Here is a 20,962-nt window from a genome sequence, read left to right on the forward strand (position 1 = left end):
TCTTTATGGGCTTCATTAATGTTCAGATTCCTTAAGAGTTTGGCCTGTATGGATCATCCTTAATAAAACTTTGTCTCTGGCTGAAAGAAGATTTGGGTCGAATCCATTTGGGCAGGGCCCGTCATGCTGTGTTGGGGTCCCAGAACTCCAAGAATCTAGACCTTATCAGTAGTAAGTCTAACTTTAAGCAATAAAATAAAATGAATTTGAAATTATACTAAGTTGTAAAAGAAGTTCAAATTGCTAATAGCAAAAGCAAATTATTGATTACTCCCTTCTTTAGGGTTCCATTTCAATGTCTTAGATTGTGCACTCGACTCTTCTTTTGCGGTTATGTATTTTCCTTTTATGTAGTCATAGTCCTATTAAAATGCCTTGCCTCTTCATATATTGAAGACTATGCCAAAAGAAAAAGAACACTGACAGGTCATCCCAACCTCCTTGCCTATCATCTATGGATCACCTAAGAGGTTGAAGAGCTATTAATCAGAGGGATGACCAGTTGTTTATGATTTTTTTTCACCCACAAAATCTCATGAAGGTGGAGCACCCTTGGTTTCTTTGTTGGTGGAGAGTCACGCCAATGAAATCATGGGTCCTTGAATTATTGAATGATTGTTATAGTCATGACCAGTGTGATTTTTTTATCTTTTCATTATGCTTTCTTTACATTTCATATTTTCTTTAAAATTAATTTTTATTATTTTATTGTGAGTTTAATGATGAACAAAAACACATAATTCAAGATACAAATAAGAACAGGAAAGAGCAGGGTATAAGAAACTGAATTTACATTACACATAATATTTTAAAAGACATAGATGTTATATAAAATGATTTAGTGGCAGAATTGTCCTATATATATATGTCAATTTCACTTTGTTTTACTTAAATACATTTTATTGATATCTTTTTCATATCTATCACTAACCCCCATGTCCACAGACACACACACTCACACAAATACACACACCCACACACACCCAATCATACACACACAACCTATAGTAGAAGCCTCCTTTTGTAACAAATATATATAATCAAGCAAAACCCCTTGGCCATACTTAGGAATGAATGTCTCATTCTATACTTCTGCCATGAGGTGGGAGGTATGTTTCATTTTCTGGTTTTTGAAGTCATAATCCATTGCTGCTTTAATAAGTGCTCTAAGATCTTTCAAAGTTGCTTCCCCTCATATTGTTATGATCATCATGTAAATTATTCTCTTAGTTTTACTCATTTCACTCTGCATCATTTCTATAGTGGGTTTTTTTTTTCATATTTTTCTGAATCTGTCATATTACTCATTTCTTATAGAACAGTAAATTACATAGCATTCTTCTACCACAATTTGGTCACCTCTTCCCTAACTGATGAACAATTATTTTGTTTCCAATACTTTGTTGCAACAGGTGCTGCTAGAATCATACTTCTACACATGAGTTCTTTCCCTCCTGTAAGGTATGAAAACTCCAAGAGATAGAATTTCTGTCTAATTTATTAATTAGGCTAACAATCAAATTTATGGTCAGTGGTTTCTCTCAGTAACCAAAGATGCCAAGAAAGACCCTAAAAAACCTTAAATCCCTTCAGTAAGAGAACTCCCCTGACAAGGAAAAATCAACCCTGATTGGTGAACATGTAATGAGGTAGACTAAAAGTCTTTAGCTCCTTTTGCTGATAAAGTGTCTTGATCATAAACTCAGCAGCCTCAAAGCATCTAGGCAGGGGAAGCCATCTCCATCCAAACCTCTGTAGCTGGTTTTCTTCATGTTCTCGGTTGCCCTGAACTCTAATGGAAGGGATCAAGAGCAGGGGTTCCTTCTCTAAGCAAAGGCTCACACAGACTAGAATCTATTCATACTTTAAATAGAATTTAGGTCTCCTAGTTGGGTGGAGTCCCACCCATCTAGTTAATGAATATGCCTTGGTGGCTAGGAACAAATCTTATCACTCAATCATGCCTTCAGAGACTGACTGACTTTTTTCAGTATATGGTTTTAACAGAAATGAGAGGAAAAGGGTGGATCTCAATTAATCATTAGTTATTAATGTAATAGTGTAGTATTAGTTTCTCTCACTCTGTTCTTGACTTAATTGGGATAAATGCCTAAAAGTAGTTTCTTTGGGTGAAAGGGTACATTCAGCTTAATAACTTTTAAATATAGTTCCACATTGTTTTCTAAAACTGTTGAAATTAACTCACAGCTCTACCAACAGTATATTCACTGACTTTATCTATTAGGGAATAATACACATTCTTATATATTTATAGCAATTTTTATATAACTTGGTTATTTATAAAATAAGACATTTACCATGAAGATTTTTCCCCTACATAATTGTTTCCCTTCTCAGTCAACTACATCTATTTTACTTATGCAGAAATTTATCAACTTGACTTAATTGAAATTGTCCATTTTTCTTTTTTGGACATCTCTACCTTCACTTTTATGTAAGAATTCTCTCCCTAGCCAGTGTTCTGTTTCCTTCCTTTGTTCATTGTTTTTGAATGTTATCATTTAAGTTATGTATCTATTTGAAGTTATTTTTTGTCAAAAGTGCTGTCAGTTTTCCAAGAAGATTTTTGTCAAATTAGGGATCCTTACCCCAGTAGCTAGGATACTTTTATTTTTTGAATGCTATGCTAATGCTTGTGTTTGCCCTTGAGTCTTCTTTACTGGATCTGTTTCACTGATCAATGTTTCTATTTTTTTAAAACCAGTACCAAATTGTTTTGATGATTACTGCTCTGTAATATAGTTTGAGATATAGTAATGTGAGGATCTTCTCATTCTTACTCTATTTTATTAATTCCTTTGAGATGCCTGACTTTTTGCTCCCCCAGATTAATTTTATTATTATTTTGTCTAGATTTAGAAAAATAACTCCATGCCAATTTTATTGGCATGGCACTCAATCTATAAATTAATTTAGGTAGTGTAGTCATAATTATTAATGACTCCCCCATGAGCAATTAATTTCTCTCTCCAAGTATTTGTTGTCCTTTATGTCTATAAAATTTTTATGTAGTTGTATTCCTATTCATCCAAAGTGGGTCTTCATAGGTGTACTCCCCGATACTTTATTCATACTATAGTTATCTTCAATGGGATTTCTTTTTCTATTTTGTACAATTGATTTTGTTAGAATATGTAGAAAAGCTGATATATTTTTTGGTTAGATTTTCTATCCTGTATTGGAATTAATTATTTTTTTTAGTTATATCTTCAAGAGTCTCTAAATAAACTATCATGTTACTTCATATTAATTAATTATATTATGTTATTATATTAATTATATTAATTTTGTTTCCTCTTTACCTATGTTTATTCTATTGATTTCTTTTTGTCTTATTGCTATAGCTAATATTTCCAAAGCTATTTGAAATAATAATGGGGATGATGGATATCTTTTATTAAACTCTGATCCTACTGGAGAGGCCTCTAGTGTATCCTCACTACAGAAAATGTTAATTCTTGCTTTTTTATACTGTTTACTCTTTTAAGGAGTATGTTTATTTATGTAATTCTAGTAGATGAGTTTTGTGCTTTGCCCAAAGTATATATTTATATAATCATGTTATTTGTTTTCTTTGTTATATCACATAACATAAATATAATGTGGCTTATATTTATAGTTTTCCTAAAATTGGTATAAATTCTACCTCATCATAATGACTAATATTTTGAATATGCTGTTATAGCTCTTTGTTAATATTTTATTCATTTCCCCATCTATATTCATTAGTAATACTGGTCTATAGTTTTCTTTCTCTTCTTTATCTCTTTATGGTTTTGATATCATAGTTTGTTTCATAAAAGGAATACGGCAGGATAGTATCTCCCTCTATTTTTGCCAATAATTTAAAGTTTGAATCAATTGTTCTTTAAAGTTTTGATAGAAATCCATCTGTTCCTGGTATCTCTTTTTCTCTTGGGAGCACCTTTAGGGCTTGTTCAATTAATTTTTGTTGTTTTTTTTTTTCAAATTCTTTTTTTTTCCTATTTCACTGAGCTATATACTTTATGCTTTATAAATATGCATCTAGTTTGTTCAAATTATCAATTTGGTTAGCATATAGGGTAAAATAATTTCTAAAACATTCTTTTACTTCCTTTTCATCTAGTGTTATTTCCCCCTTTCAGTTTTGACAGTGGTGCCTTGGTGTTCCTCTCTTTTTAATCAAAATAACTAATGGAATATCTATTTAAGTAGTTTTTAAAACATTACTACTTTTATTTATTAATTCAGTGTGGGGTTTTATATTTCATTGTACTTATCTCTTCTAATCTCAAAATTTCTTTACCTTCTTTAGTTGATAAACTTATTTAAAGATGCAAAGTTTCCCCTCAGAACCTTTTTGGCTGTGTTCCACAAGTTTTTTTTTTTCTCATTGTGTCATAGTCATCATTTAGTATGCTAAAATTATATATGATTTATATGATTATTTAGTTTCCATTTATGTTTCCTTCCTTTTAAATTACACTGTAAAAAAATTATGTCATGGTCAGCAAAGGATATGTTTAAAATTTCTGTTTTTCTGAATTTGTTTATGAGTATTTTATTCAGTGTTTTTTTTTATTTTGTTAAGGTGCCAAGCAACTATGGGTGCTATGTATATTCTTTTTAATTCCCATTAATTACTCAGAAGAGATTTATCAATTTTTTTCTAAAATTCAATTCAGATCTTTAACTTTCTTCCTATTAATCTTTTTCCTTGGATTTGTCTAAAAAAGACTCATTAATGTCCCCAAAAATTATTATTTTACTATCTCTTTCTACCTATAATTCATTTAGCTTTTCCTTTCGATGTTTAGATATCATTCCTATCAGTACATATAGATTTAGTTTTAACATTATTTCATTTTGGATGATGCCTTTAAACATAATGCAGTTTCCTTACTTATCCATGTTATCTGTGTCTGCTTATCTTCCCTGCTTTTAACTATCTGTTTTCACTTTTACCTTTTCTGAAGACATGGCAGCCATAGTTCCTTTTCTTGATTAATTTGAGGCATAATAGATTCTACTGCATCCCCTTCTTTTAACTTTGTAAATCATTGTTTATATATACTGTATGTTTATCCATCTATCTATCTATCTATCTATCTATCTATCTATCTATCTATCTATCTATCTATCTATATCTATCTGTCTGTCTGTCTATCTATCTACCTATCTATCTATCTATCCAGATTAATGTATGCACATGTATATGTAATGAACTCATCCATCAAATAACAGGTAGCAGAATGAAGAATCCATAAATGAATATTTATGTTTACATATTTGTGTTGAAAAGTAGAATTGTTATATAGATATTTATGGGATTCTGCATTCTGATGCCTGCAATTTGTTGGATGAGTTCATTCCAGTTACATTCATAATTTTGATTATTTGATGTGACTTTTCTCCCATGCTATTCTATTATAATTTTTTCTCTCTTTACCCAACATCAACTACCTTTTGCAAAGAAAAACAAAGCAATGAAAGTAAGTGATTAGGTTTAATGTTAACTATATGTGATTGGAGTGTTTTTGTCTTTCCATTCTCCCAGCCTTGATGAAGTCTATGAATATGTAGATATAGATATAGTCATTTTACTTTGTCCTAACATTTCTTGTTGCATCATGTAATCATTACATTCTCTTTGCCCCATTTTTATCTTTTAGGGTCTTGACTATTTGTTTACCTTTTACTTTAAACAACTTATTCTCTTTTTAGGTGTTATATTTTTGTTTATCATCTCTTGTCCCCACTCTACCTTCATTTCTTATATCTAATCTTGGAGTTCTTGTGTCCAATCCATTCATTTTTCAGAGATTATAACTTTAATTATTTTGAACTGATTTTCATAACCTGGGATTTTATCTTGAGATTATTTTAACCTATTATGTTTCTTCATTTTTTCTATAAATTGACTCCTTTTTGCTCATGTCTACAACTTCATTTCTTGAAATAGGAACTACATTGTTAGAATGACTAAACACAAATGCTGTCATTTACTAGAATTTTAAAGTAAAGTCAACAAACACTTATTTAATGCCTAATATGTGCCTGGCACTCTGCTAAACACCAGGGATACAAAGAAAGCCAAAAAACAGCCCCTGCTCTCAAGGAGCTTACAGTTAATGAAGGAGACAGCATGCAAACAATTACATACAGACAAGCTATATATTGGATAAAATAAGGATAATTAAAGAGGGAAGGCATTAACATTAAGGAAAATTGTGAAAAAGCTACCTATACAAGGTAACATTTTAGCTGAGACTTTAAGAAAGCTAGGAGATGGAGATCAGGAGGAAGAGAATTCTAGGCATAGGGTACAGCCAATGAACATGCCTAGAGTTTGGAGATAGAGTATCTTATGTGAGGAAAAGCAAAGATGTCATTGTCACTAGATTGAAGAATACATGGAAGGTGAAAAGTGTAAAAAGATTGAAAAGAAAAAAACTCTCCCTTTCTGTGTGTGTATGTGTGTGTGTGTGTGTGTGTGTGTGTGTGTGTACATGTTTCTTACTGAGAGAGTTTAGGAAGGGTAGACATTATATCCTTGTTCCCACACACTTAGCTTTACACATAAGATAGTTGTGGTCATCTACATGTGAAGGGAAACTAAGATACAAGTACCTTTTACTGGCATTATGGAAGATTTTAATTATTTTCAGAAAGTTGATGGCGGGAAGAGGTGTCATAGACGAATGGATATAGACTCTTCTTTTTGTGTCCTTTTCCACTAGTGGATAAGAGGGTGCAAACAGTTTTTCTTAGTCTCTGTCAGTGGTTGCTAAGTCATATTATGGAAATTTTTCTTGGGAAAAGTATGGGATTTGGGGTGGGGCAGAGCCAAGATGGTGGAGTAAAAGCAGTGACTTGCTTGAGCTCTCCCACAAATCCCTCCAAATACATATAAAAATGACTCTAAACAAATTCTAAAGCAGCAGAACCCACAAAAAGAAAGAAACAAATTTCCAGCCCAAGACAACATGAATGGTTGATCTGAAAGGTATATCAAGCCAGGCTAGGAGAGGAGAGGAGTTTGGCATGGGCGCACAGGCCTCAGTGAACCCAGAGCAAGCCTCAGAGGAATTGCAGGCACCTGTGGTGGTTTCCACGAATGCCAAAGACAACTAAGAAGGTCAGTGGGAAAAGTCTGTGACTGCGGTGAGAGAGAGAAGCATGGTGGTCTCAGCTCCAGTCCCAGAGCTTGGCTCTGGGGCAGCAGCTGCCTCCTGAGCTTCCAGGCACACAGACTGAGCGGGAATCAAGTGACTGATCAGAGGGGGATTGCAGGGATCTCTCTGCTGGTGCAGGATTCTCTTGCTTTGCCCATGCTTACATCTGGGTCATAGTTCTGGATGGCAGTCCTGGGGCAAGGGGGAGTGCTGGCGTGGTGGATCATGTAGTGGCTGTGGAGAGGAAATCCTCCTCACAGTTTCTAAGACAGGAAAGAGTGCTTGTAGTCACTCATAGACCAGAGCACAGGCCAGGAAAGGAGTAAACACCTCGACCTTGATCATAGCACCTTGGAAGAACTGAAAATTTACAGGTACCTAGAATTATCTCTGAAAACAGCTGCTCAAAACCACCAAAACTTGGGACAGTACATTCTCCACACTGGAAACATACCCATACCTTAACAAAGAGTTTATAGCTCAAGTAATTGGCTGGGATCATGAGCAAGCAGCACGAAAAGAGTCAGACTATATTATCTTACTTTGGCGACAAAGAAGATCAAAACATACAACCAGAAGAAGACAACAAAACCAAAGCTTCTACATCCAAAGCCTCAGACCATGGAAGAGCTCAAAAAGGATTTTAAGAAGCAAGTAAGAGAAATAGAGGAAAAACTGAGAGTAATGCAAGAAAATCATGAAAAACAAGTCAACAGCTTGCTAAAAGAGACCCCCAAAAATACTGAAGAAAATAACACCTTAAAAATAGCCTAACCCAAATGGAAAAAGAGGTCCAAAAAGCCAATGAGAAGAGGAATACCCTAAAAGCAAAATTGGCCAAATGGAAAAGGAAGTACAAAAGATTACTGAAGAAAGTACTTCCTTAAAAATTAGAATGGAACAATTGGAAGCTAGTGACTTTATGAGAAATCAAGACACTGTACAACAAATCCAAAAGAATGAAAAAATAGAAGAGAATGTGAAATATCTCACTGAAAAAACAACTGACCTGGAAAATAGGTCCAGGAGAGAGAATTTACAAATTATTGGACTATCTGAAAGCCATGATCAAAAAAAGAGCCTAGACATCATCTTTCAAGAAATGATCAAGGAAAACTGTCCTGATATTTTAGAACCAGAGGGCAAAATAGAAATGGAAAGAACACTCTGATCACCTGCTAAAAGAGATCCCCAAAGGAAAACTCCTAGGGATATTGTAGACAAATTCCAGAGTTCCCAGGTCAAGGAGAAAATATTGCAAGCAGCCAGAAAGAAAAAATTCAAGTATTGTGGAAACACAATCAGGATAAAACAAGATTTAGCAGCTTCTACATTAAGGGACCAGAGGGCATGGAATATGATATTCCAGAGGGCAAAGGAGATAGGATTACAACTAAGAATCACCTACCCAAGAAAATTGAGTATAATCCTTCAGGGGAAAAAAAATAGTCATTTAGTGAAGTAGGGGACTTTCAAGCATTCTTGATGAAAAGACCAGAGATGAATAGAAAATTTGACTTTCAAATACAAGACTCAAGTGAAACATGAGGAGATAAACAGGAAAGAGAAATCATAAGAGACTTATTAAGGTTGAACTGTTTATATTCCTGCATGGAAAGATGATATTTGTAACTCATGAGTCCTTTGTCAGTATCAGGGCAGTGGGAAGGAAAAAATTATATGTATATAGATAGATACATAGATAGAAAGATAGATAGATAGGTAGGTAGATAGATAGAGGGCACAGGGTGAGTTGAAGATGAAGGGGTGATATCTGGAGAATATAATTAAGGGGTGAGAGAGGATTATACTGGGAAAAGGAGAAAGGGAGAGATATAATGGGGTAAATTATCTCACATGAAACAGACAAGAAAAAACTTTTACAGTGGAGGGGAAATGGGGAAGGTGAGAGGGAATGAGTGAATCTTACTCTCATAGGATTTGACTTAAAGAGGGAATAACATACACAATTGGGTATGGAATCTGTCTTACCCTACAGGAAAATAAGGGAGTAAGGGGACAAGAGAGAAGGGGGTTGATAGAGGGGAGGGCAGATTGGGGGAGGGGATAATCAAAAGCAAACACTTCTGAGGAGGGACAGGGTCAAAAGAGAGAATAGAATAAATGAGGGGTAGGATAGGATGAAGGGAAATAGAGTTAGTTTTTCACAACAGGACTACTACAGAAGTGTTTTGCATGACTACACCTCTATAATCTGTATCAAGTTGCTTAACTTTTCAATGAGGGTGGGTGAGTATGGAAGAAGGGAGAAAATTTATAACCCAAAATTTTAAAAACACATGTTAAAAAAGTATGGTTTTTGAATGAAGGTATTCTACCAAGGGAAGCCAGAAAAAATTGTCAATAAGGCAGAGCCAAACATTTTTTAAAAATCAGTCATTTCAGAATATAAATTTGCGTGTTTGAGTTTCTGTGGTCCACAGGATCAACTTTTAGACCGTAGTTGCCCCTGTCCCTACATGTGTTGTTCAGTCATTCTTTTTTTTTTTTTTTAGGCAATTGGGGTTAAGTGACTTGCCCAAGGTCACACAGCTAGTGTCAAGTGTTTGGTCTGAGCCCGGACTTGAACTCAGGTCCTCCTGACTTCAGGGCCAGTGCTCTATCCACTGCACCACCTAGTTGCCCCTCGGTCATTCTTTTCTCTTTGTTATCTGGTGAACTGTATGTGCTAGTACTATTCATGGAGTTTTCTTGGCAAAGATACTGGAGTGGCTTGCCATTTCCTTCTCCAGTGGATTAATTAAAACAAAGGTTAAGTGACTTGCCCAAGGTCACACAGCCAGTAAGTCTGTGAGACCAGATTTTAACTCAGAACTTCCTGACTCCAGGCCCATGAACCGCCGAGTTGCCTGTCCTTCCATGTATCTACTAATATATGTATCTGGGCTGATAATGAATTCCCAGGAATGGGGAAATAATATTTTTATGCAAGACACTATATTGAAAATTCATGGTATTTTGACTTGGAATAGATTTTCATCTTCAGAAGGATAAAGTATTTCATCTAATTCCTTTAAGCCCAATTCAAGGAAAAGATAATTATTTCAAAGTGATAGAGTTAAAGATACACAGAAATGTATGATACTCAGGGATCTAAAAGATGTGGATAAGAATTGTAAATTGTCATTGCAGTCATCATATAAGCTACAGAAAACTAGGACATCTCTTTTCTGCCTATATACAACATAAACTATAGGGTAGAGGTAATTATTTCCCCAATTCCCACTGAGCATACTATAATTAACCCTATCAAAAACTGGAAACACAATCTTCTGCTTCTCTCAAAGAGATATTTAAATCCCATTTTCTCAGAGAACATTTGTCTTAATGTATTATGTCATAAGAGATATTTCATCATCCCACTCTGTCTCTGCATGGGTCTATTTCACTCCATCTTTACAAATAAACATCTTTATAAATAAACAGAAAACTCAACTTGAATTAATTAATTGTAGAGAACATCAATATATTATAAAATTTTGTACATGTACAATGTTAAGTAACTTTGAATATTGTGAGAGAAAGACTAGCATGGTGCTTGGAGTTGGAAAGACCTATCTTAATCCTGTCTCTAACACATATTAGCTATGTAAAGATAATTAAGCAATTTCTATGAGCCTTAGTTTCTGGATGGAAATTGAGATGGTAATGCTTATAGTACCTGTCTCACATGGTTGTTGTATGAGGTTGTTTCAAAAGAGAAAACTTATGTAAAGTGTTGTGTAAAACTTAAAGGTCCAAATAAATATCAGCTATTGTATATGTCTCTTTGGGATAGTAAATTCTGGAAGATTAGGACTTGTTTATTTTCATGATACAGAATCCTATGGAACTCATGGTCAAGTACAATGAATGAAGGCATTGGCTCTTGATAATTCTTGGTTGTTGGTTATGAATTTATTTGAATGATACAATTGGACTAGAACTAATTTCTTATTCTGTGATTTCGTGCATTTTATGAGGAAAGCAAATTTCTCATTCAACAGTTCTTTCTCTTAATAATTGCTTTTTTTTGCTCTCTAAGTCTTGCAATAGCTTTTATCTAAAGGTAATAAAATCTAACCAACTTCAGCTATTGGGAGCAGCATTTTTGCAGATGAATTTTTATACAAGTTAATTTAGAAATCTATTGCTTTTGATGATCCAAGGTAACTCTTCTTAACCTTATAGTAGTTAAACAACATACATTGAATTCTTCCATCTATTGCCACAGTTTATTTGATATTGTGTAAAAAAAGTTTTAATTAATTATAGCTAACTCAATTGTTCATGGTAGTAATGGAATAAACTGAGTTCAAGAATACTTGAAAAGATTTTTTTAAACTGTTAGTTTCAACTGCTTACCAATACCAACATTTGATTTACTAAGTTTGGAGGAAAAAAAATAAAACAGTGTGCATGGATAATCTATCCCTCAAAACCAGAATTTACCTATACCTTATGTTTATTCCTCAAATATTTATTAAGCACTAATTAAGTGTAATGTTATCACATTAGTTTTATGAAAATATAAATAAAACTATCATTACCCTTAAAGAATGACCAATCTAGAAAAATGATGAGGCATGGACACAGACAATTATCATGCAAATAAGATTATGGTAAATGTACCAGAAGAATACAAAGTGCTATAGAGTCTGATTAGGGGCAAAAAACCTGCAGGCAGCTAGGTGGTATAGTGATTTGAGAACTGAGCCTGAATTTAGGAAGACCTAAGTTCAAATCTGCCTCAGACACTTACTTGCAGTGTGATCCAGAACAAGTCACTTAGCCTCTTTCTGACCAAGTTTCCTCAACTGTAAAATGAGAATAATATCTACTTCCCAGGTGGTTGTGAGGATCAAATGAGAAAATATCTATAAAGTTCTTATCATAGTGCCTGGCACAGAGTAAATGTTTAATGAATACTTGTTTCTTTCCTTTCCTTCCCCTACATACAACTTTCCTTCTAGTAAAAGAGATCAGAAGAAGGCTCCATAAAGAGGTGATGCTTATTCTGCTCCCCAAAAGATGAGTAAACTGTCAAAAGAAAGAAAGCAGAAAATCATTCTGGGCAATAGCCCAAAGATACAGAGGTGGGATGGCATTAAACATATTTGGTGATGACAAGTAATCTAATTGTATTATGGCATAGAATACATTAGCAAAAATATGTAGTTGGCGTAGATTTATTTTCTTATTTAAAATATATTTTATTTCATTAAATATTTCCCAAATATATTTAAAACATTTTAACATCCATTAAAAACATTTGTGTTCCAAATTCTCTCCCTTCCTCCTGCCTTCCTTTACCCTTTGAGAAGGAAAGTAATATGAAATTGATTGTGCATATGAAGTCATCAAAACATTTTCATATTAGCCATGTTGCAAAAGAAAACACAACAACAACCCCAAGAAAAATAAAGCAAAAAAAAAGTATCCTTCAATCTGCACCTAGAGTTCATCAGTTTTCTCACTGGAGGTGGATAGCATTTTTCATCATATGTTCTTTCAAATTGTCTTGAATCACTGTCTTGATAAGAGTAACTAAGTCTTTCACAGTTGATCATCCTTACATTGTTGCTGTTCTTATGTACAATTTTCTCCTGGTTCTGCTCACTTCATTTTGTAATGGTTCATATAAATCACCCCAGGTTTTTTTTCTGAAACCATCTTGCATATCATTTCTTACAGCACAATAGTGTTTCATCAAAATCATATGCCACAACTTGTTCAGTCATTCCCCTATTGATGGGCATACTCTCATTTTCCAATTCTTTGCATCACACAAATGGCTTCTTTAAATACTTTTGTACAAATAGGATCCTTCCCCTTTTCTTTGATCTCTTTGGAATACAGACTTAGTAGTGGTGTTGTTGGTTCAGAAAGTATGCACAGTTTTATAGTTCTTTGGGCATAGTTCCAAACTATTCTACAGACTGATTGGACAAGTACACAACTTGCTATGCATTAGTGTTACAATTTTTCCACATTATCTCCAGCATTTGTCATTTTCCTTTTCTGTCATGTTAATCAATCGGATAGGTGCAAGATGATACTCCAAAGTTGTTTTAATTTGGATATGCCTAATCAGTAGTTTTTCTGAGCATTTTTCTTGGGACTCGATAGCTTTGATTTCTTCTGAAAACTTCTTGTTCATATCCTTTGATCATTTACTAACTGAGGAATGGCTCTTATTTTTGTAAAATTCACTCAGTTCCCTACATATTTGAGAAATGAGGCCTTTATCAGAGAAACTTGCTATAGTTTTTTCCAGTTTCTTGTTTTCCTTCTAATTTTGGCTGCATTAATTTTGTTTGTGTAATCCTTTTTAAATTTAATTTAATTAAAATTATCCATTTTACTTCCTGTGATCCTCTCTGTTTCTTGTTTCATCATAAACACTTCATTTATCCTTAGATCTGACAGGCACATTTTTCCATGCTCCCCTAATTTACCTGTGATATCACATTTTATGTCCAAATCATGTATGCATTTTGACCTTATCTTAGCATACAGTGTGAGATATTGGTCTATTCCTAGTTTCTGCCAAGCTGCTTTCCAGTTTTCTCAGGAATTTTTATCAAATAGTGAGTTCTTAACCCCAAAGCTTGGATCTTTAGATTTATCAAAGACTATATTACCATGGTCATTTACTACTGTACATTATGCACCTAATCTATTGCACCACTCCATGATTCTATTCCTTAGGCAGTAGCAGATTGTTTTGATGATTACCCCTTTGTAGTACTGTTTGAGATGTCATACTGCTAGGTTGTCTTCTTTCACATTTTTCTTTTTCATTGATTCCTTTGATATTCTTGACATTTTGTTCTTCCAGATGAATTGTTACTTTTTTTTCTAGCTCTATAAAATAATTTTTTGCTAGTTTGAGTGGTATGGCACAGGATAAGTAAATTCATTTAGGTAGAATTGCCATTTTTGTTATATTGGCTCAGCCTGCCCATGAGTCATTGTTTCTCCAGTTGTTGAGATCTGTCTTTACTTGGGTGAAAAGTGTTTTGTAATTGTGTTCATATGTGTGTTCAACCTTGGTTTATCTTTGCAGGTAGACATCCAAGTATTTTATATCATCTGCCATGGATTTAAATGGAATTTTTCTTTCTATCTCTTCCTGCATTTTTTTTGGTAGTATATAGAAATGCTGATGATTTGTGTAGGCTTATTTCCTATTCTGCAACTTGATTAACTGTTAATTATTTCAACTAGTATTTTAGTTGATTCTCTATGGTTCTCTAAGTATAATATTATATTATTTGAAAAGAATGATATGCCTATTTTAATTTCTTCACTTCCTTTTTCTTGTTTATTGCTACAGCTAGCATTTCTAATACAATATTAAATAATATTCCAGATTGCACTGTGGATTTGTGGGTGGAAAAATGATTTTGAATTCCAAAGTGGAAGTTCCTCTAGCCTTTCAGCTCTATGGCTACAGAGGTCAGAGATGCTGTGAGAATTTAGCCAAATACCTGGAAAATAGAAGTGAGGGGACAGAGAGGGAGACAGAGAGGGAGAGGGAGAGGGAGAGAGAGAGAGACAAAGAGAGAGACAGAGAAAGAGAGAGAGACAGAGACAGAGAGACAGAGGGAGACAGAAAGAGAGAGAGAGACAGAGACTGAGAGAGACAGAGACAGAGAGACAGAGATAAAGAGAGGCAGAGACTGAGGGAGACAGAGAGAGAGACAGAGAGACAAAGAGACAGAGAGACAGAGAGGTGACAGTGAAGGTCCCCTGACATTCCAGGAGAAGAGTGAGGAGCTGGTGGATGTTACATAGTCTGATGAAGGAGTTAGATAATCACTTAGATTTTTGCTGAAAATATTTTTGGTATATTATTTTGAATGAAAAAGTTATTTTATTTTTCTTCCTTAACTGACTAAACCACACAACCTGTGAAAATACATCACCTTCCCAGAATGGGAAGCTCATGAACCCTATAGACCAGGTTTGAAAAGAAACCTGGAAGAGGGAGTTTATTTTATTTTTTAAATTTTTTTATAATTTATTTCAATTTATCAATAATCACTTCCATATGCTTTTGAGTTTAAAATTTTTCTCCCCCTTCCTCCCCACCATCCTCCCCAAGACGGTGCATAATTTGATATAGGCTATACATTTACATTCATACTAAACAGATTTTCACATTAGTGATGTTGTAAGTAGAAAATAAAACCAATAGGAGGAACTCTCAGAAAGAGGAAACAAAACTCAATAGAAGAGAAAAAAATAACAATTCTGCTTCCATAGTTCTTTCTTTGGGTGTGGATAGCATTTTCCATCACAAGGCCTCTGGAGATGTCTTAGATCCTTGTATTTCCAGGAAGGGTTAAATTTATCCATATTAGTCATCACACAAACATGGCTGTTATTGTATGTAATGTTCTCTTGGTTCTGCTCACTTCGCTTAGCATCAGACCATACAAGTCTGTCCAGGTTTTTCTGAAGTCATCCTGTTCATCATTTCTTATAGCACAATAGTATTCCATCACATTCATATACCACAACTTGCTCAGCCATTCCCCAGTTGATGGGCATCCTCTCAATTTCCAATTCTTGCCACCACAAAAAGAGCTGCTATGAATATTTTTGTACATGTAGATCCTTTTCCTGTTTGTGTGATCTCTTTGGGATATAGCCCTAGAAGTGCCATTGCTGGGTCAAAGGGTATGCACATTTTTATAGCTTTTTGTGCATAGTTACAAATTGCTCTCCAGAATGGTTGTATCATTTCACAACTGTACTAACAATGCATCAGTGTTCCAATTTTCCCACATCTTCTCCAACATTTATCATTTTCCTGTTTTGTCATGTTGGTCATTCTGGTAGGTGTGATGTGGTACCTCATAGTTGTTTTGATTTGCATTTCTCTAATCAATAGTGATTTAGAGCATTTTTTCATTTTAATTTCTTCATCTGAGAACTGTCTGTTCATATCCTCTAACTATTTATCGATTGGGGAATGATTCTCTACATATTTTAGAAATGAGGCCCTTATCAGAGAGACTGATTGTAAAAATTCTTTCCCAATTTTCTACCTTCCTTGTAATCTTGGTTGCATTGGCTCTGTTTGTGCAAAAACTTTTCAATTTAATGTAATCAAAATTATCTATTTTGCTTTTTGTAATGTTATCTATCTCCTGTTTGGTCATGAATTCTTCTGTTTTCCATAGATCTGACAGGTAAACTATTTCTTGCTCTCCCAGTTTGCTTATAGTATTAGCCTTTATATCTAAATCATGAACCCATTTTGACTTTATTTTGGTATATGGTATGAGATTTTGGTCTATGCCTAGTTTCTGCCATACTCTTTTCCAGTTTTCCCAGCAGTTTTTTTTTTTCAAAGAGTGGGTTCTTATCCCAGAAGCTGGGGTCTTTGGGTTTATCAAATAATATGTTACTATAGTCATTGACTACTGTGTCTTGCATATTTAACCTATTCCATTGATCCACCACTCTATTTCTTAGCCAGAACCAAGCAGTTTTGATGATTGCTGCTTTATAATACAATTTAAGATCTGGAATGGCTAGGCCACCTTCCCCTGCATTTCTTTTCATTAGTTCTCTTGATATTCTGGACCTTTTGTTCTTCCATGGAAGAGGGAATTTAAAAAGAATAATAAAGAGCAAATGATGGTATTAGCTGCTGTACTAAAGATGAAGTATCCCAAAGAGATTATCCAGGACATGGAGCAATTGGATGAGATGGACCTTAGTCAAGTGCAGCCATAGCTAAATGAGAGGTTGCTAAAAGAGGAGGAATAAAGAGCAACAACAACAAAAAAATAAAAACCTTGTCAAACTTTTGAGCATACAGATCCTCCAATTCTGTGAAAAGGAAAATTGAGGTGTCTGTAAAGAACTTTTAAAGTTAGAGATGGAATATGAACAGAAGAAGGCCCAGCTCAGCCAATACTTTGATGCTGTAATGATTGCTCAACATGTTGAGCAATGCTCCTAGCATTTTTATCCAAGACCTTCCCATTGCCACCCTCTTTCTCAAAAAAACTTCTGCCTGTGGACTTCCTACTGGGCAATATCCATACTTCCTCTTCTTGGTCATGGTGTTCCTGTTTGCCTCCTGGCAGAAAGCCTCCTGGCCCACCCCCTGACCCACTTCCTCCCCTCTGCAGATATATAGCCATAAAGTAGGCTTTGCCCTAGAATTTGCCCTTCCTCTGTGAGAGGAGAATGTTTTATAGAGTCCTGTACTCTACATCAGAGATTATGATGGTGCTTACACCAGTGAAGATGAAGGTTATCCTGAAGACATGGATCAAGATAAGCATTGACAATAGTGACACTGACAGGTCAGATACTGACAGCAAAAGAAAGGAGTTCATGTATCATGATGATGAAGAGAGAGAGAGCAGTGAGGACAAAAAGTCAGGTCTCAATGTACTATTTGCTGATATTCCTGGAAAATCATGGAGAAAAAAAGAAAAACATAAAGGAATTTCCACCTCTTCAATCTATGATGCTTCAAATGGCAGGTCAGGAAATCCCAGAAGAGGAATAACAAGTGGAGGAATTTTCGGAGGAGGATGGGAAGAAGAGTTCTGATGATTCTGAGTCAGAAGATACAACACAACAGCAGCACAAAAAAGAATCTCTTCCTGATGAGCACCATTTTCTCCTGCTTCCCAACAATAGCAGCCACCTCCATGGTCTTTTCTCCCTGCTCAAAAACAAAGCACCTCCCATTCTAGGCCCACCTCCTTTTGGAACACCACTTGCTCCATCTGGGCCATCCACTGGCCTTCTTTCTGGGCCTCTTCTAAGAACTCCTCCAATCTTAAGACTGCTTGGAATGCCAGGGCTTTGAGGGTTTTTGCCTCCTAATTCACCACCAGGCCCACCTCCTGGTCTTCCTCCTGTTCCTCCTCCATGAGGACCACCACTGATGCTCCTCTTGCACCTTGTTTTGGTATGATACGTGCACCTTTGGTGCCTCTATTTGGAGGTGCTCCACTTGGGCTTTTTCCACTATCTTGCTAAATCTGTGGGTTTTACATGCCCCACCCAATTTGAGCTAGAGAACTAAGATGGATAATATCAGATAACATCAGTATTGAGAACACCACAGCAACTATCAGTGCCAAGCCACAAATCCCCAATCCCAAGGCAGAAATTACCAAATTTGTGCCAACTGCAATGAGTGTGCAACAAAAAAAGAAAAGAGCTACTACTGTTCCCCAAAGAAGGTCAGAAGATTCTACTATATCCTTTGTCAAAGCAGTCCCTAAATCTGGCCTCTCTGTTCCTGTTTCAGTACAAAACAAGAATATTATATATATATATATATATATATATATATATACACACACACACACACATACATATATATTATGTACACATATATGTTATATATGTATATGTACGTGTATATATGCACACACGCAAACCAAGAATATTATATATATATATACATGCACACATATATAATATATACACACATATAATACATATGCACACATATAGAATATATACATATGCATGCACATATACATATATGTGTATATACATATACATCCTAGGATGCCAGGGGAAGTTTTACTCCTGCAAATTCATATAGGAAAACATGGTTCATAGAGGAAGGGGTTCTTGGACCTGAGTGCAGAGGAGTCAACTTTCATTCTGTCAGAACATTTCCTAACTTCAGTGCAAAGATTGTCTTGATGTGATTTAGCTTTGGTCAGAATTCACTGCACAGAAGAAAATGATGTTTCACTCAGAGTAGACTGGCAAGCTTCAATAGCAATGTGCCTTCACATCTCTACTATCTCCCCCCAGTCCCTACTACTACCATTTCCTTTTTTACTTTTGAGGTATGAGCTAGGATTTTAGCATCTGTACTTTTAACTTTGAAATCTTTTCTTAAGTGAGTTGGGTAAGCCACTAAGATAGATATTTGTCAGAAACCAGTGAATTTCATGTTATTATTTGTGTTTTTTTAAAACTTTTCTTGTAAATATTTTGTAACATTTTCAGAAATGGATCACAGCTTCATTTCCCTATTATGAAGGAGCATGACAGGGGGAGGAAAATTTACATATGTATTGATTGAGATGACTATTTAGTGATCAAAAAAAAGTGTCTATAAAAACTATACACATACATATATGTGTACATTTATGTACATTTGTATGTATACATTACATATGATATATACATACATATATATGTGTGTGATAATGACATTCTTGCCTTACCCCTGATCTAATTGAGAAAGCTTCAAGTTTATCCCTGTTACAATTAATGCTTGCACTAGTTTTTAAACAGATACTACTTATCATTTTAAGAAAAGATCAATTGACTCCTATGCTTCCTAGAGTTATTAATAGGAATGGATACTGTATTTTGTCAAAAGATTTTTCTACATCTGTTGAGATAATCATACGATTTTTTTAGTTTTGTTAGTGATATAGTCAATTATGCTTATACCTTTCTCCTAATATTGAACCAGGTTTTTATTCCAGGTATAAATCCCACCCAGTCATAGTTTATGATCTTTGTGATGTATTACTATAATCTTCTTGCTAATATTTTATTTATTTATTTATTTTTGCATTGAAAGGAAATTGGTCCACAATTTTATTTCTCTGTTTTTAGTCTTTCTGGTTTAGATATTAATACCAAATTTTTTGTCATAAAAAGCATTAAGCCTTCTTCTTTACCTGTTTTTTCAAATAGGTTATATGGTATTAGGATTAATTGTTCCTTAAATGTTTGGTAGAATTCACTTGCAAATCTATTTGCTTCTGTTTTTTTGTTTTTGTTTTTTTTTTTCCCTTTAGGGACTTTATTTACTTTTTGTTCAATTTCTTTTTCTAAAATAGGGTTATTTAACTATTTTTATTTCCTTTTTTGTTAATCTGGGTAGTTAATTTTTTGAAAATATTCATCCATTTCACTTGGATTGTGAGTTTTATTGGCATATAATTGGGCAAAATAGCTCCTAATAATTGCTTTAATTTCATCTTCATTGTTGATTCATTCTCCTTTTTATTTTTGATACTGGTAATTTGATTTTTTTTAAATCACATTAACCAATGGCTTATCTATTTTATTGATTTTTTACTCATAAAACCAGCTCATAGTTTAATTTATTAGGTCAGTTTTTAATTTTTTTTACTCTAAATTTTGTTAATCTCATTTGGTATTTAATTGGAGATTTTAAATTTGTCCTTTTTCTAGTTTTATTTCCCCTTCAGTTAATGTCCAAATCATTGATATATTCTTTTATTTTTAATCTTTACTGTCATATGAATTTAGGTATATAATTTTTTGCCTAAGTACTGCTTTGGCTACATTCCACAAATTCTGGAAGGTTGTCTTATTGTTGTCCTTGTTAAAAAAAAAAAAAACTATTGATTGTTTCTGTGATTTGTTCTTTGGCCCACTCATTATTTGGGATTAGATTATTTTGTTTCCAATTAATTTTAATCTATGCTTCCATGGTGCTTTATTGAGTGTAGTTTATATTGCATTATGGTCTCAAAAAGGTGCATTTAATATTTCTTCCTTTCTGCATTTGGTTGTGATGTTTTTATGCCCTAATATATGGTCATTTGTGTGTGTGAGTATGTGTGTATGTGTGTGTGTGTGTGAAGGTACCATGTATAGCTGAGAAAAAGGTATACTCTTTTGTGTTCCCATTCAGATTTCTCCAGAGGTCTATCATATCTTACTTTTCTAAGATTCTATTCATTTCCTTAAAATTCTTTCTTATTTGTTTTATAGTTAGATTTTATGTTTAGAGT

The 20,962-nt window shown here is 34.3% G+C and overlaps 1 pseudogene; it reads left to right on the forward strand.

Moving 5' to 3' along the window:
• Nucleotides 1–15,081: 15,081 nt before the first annotated feature.
• On the forward strand, nucleotides 15,082–18,024 carry LOC114028197 (annotated as a pseudogene).
• Nucleotides 18,025–20,962: the final 2,938 nt, after the last annotated feature.

This window comes from Vombatus ursinus, unplaced genomic scaffold (assembly GCF_900497805.2).
Source record: "Vombatus ursinus unplaced genomic scaffold, bare-nosed wombat genome assembly UNPS02014872.1, whole genome shotgun sequence".
In the NCBI taxonomy this organism is placed as follows: domain Eukaryota; kingdom Metazoa; phylum Chordata; class Mammalia; order Diprotodontia; family Vombatidae; genus Vombatus; species Vombatus ursinus.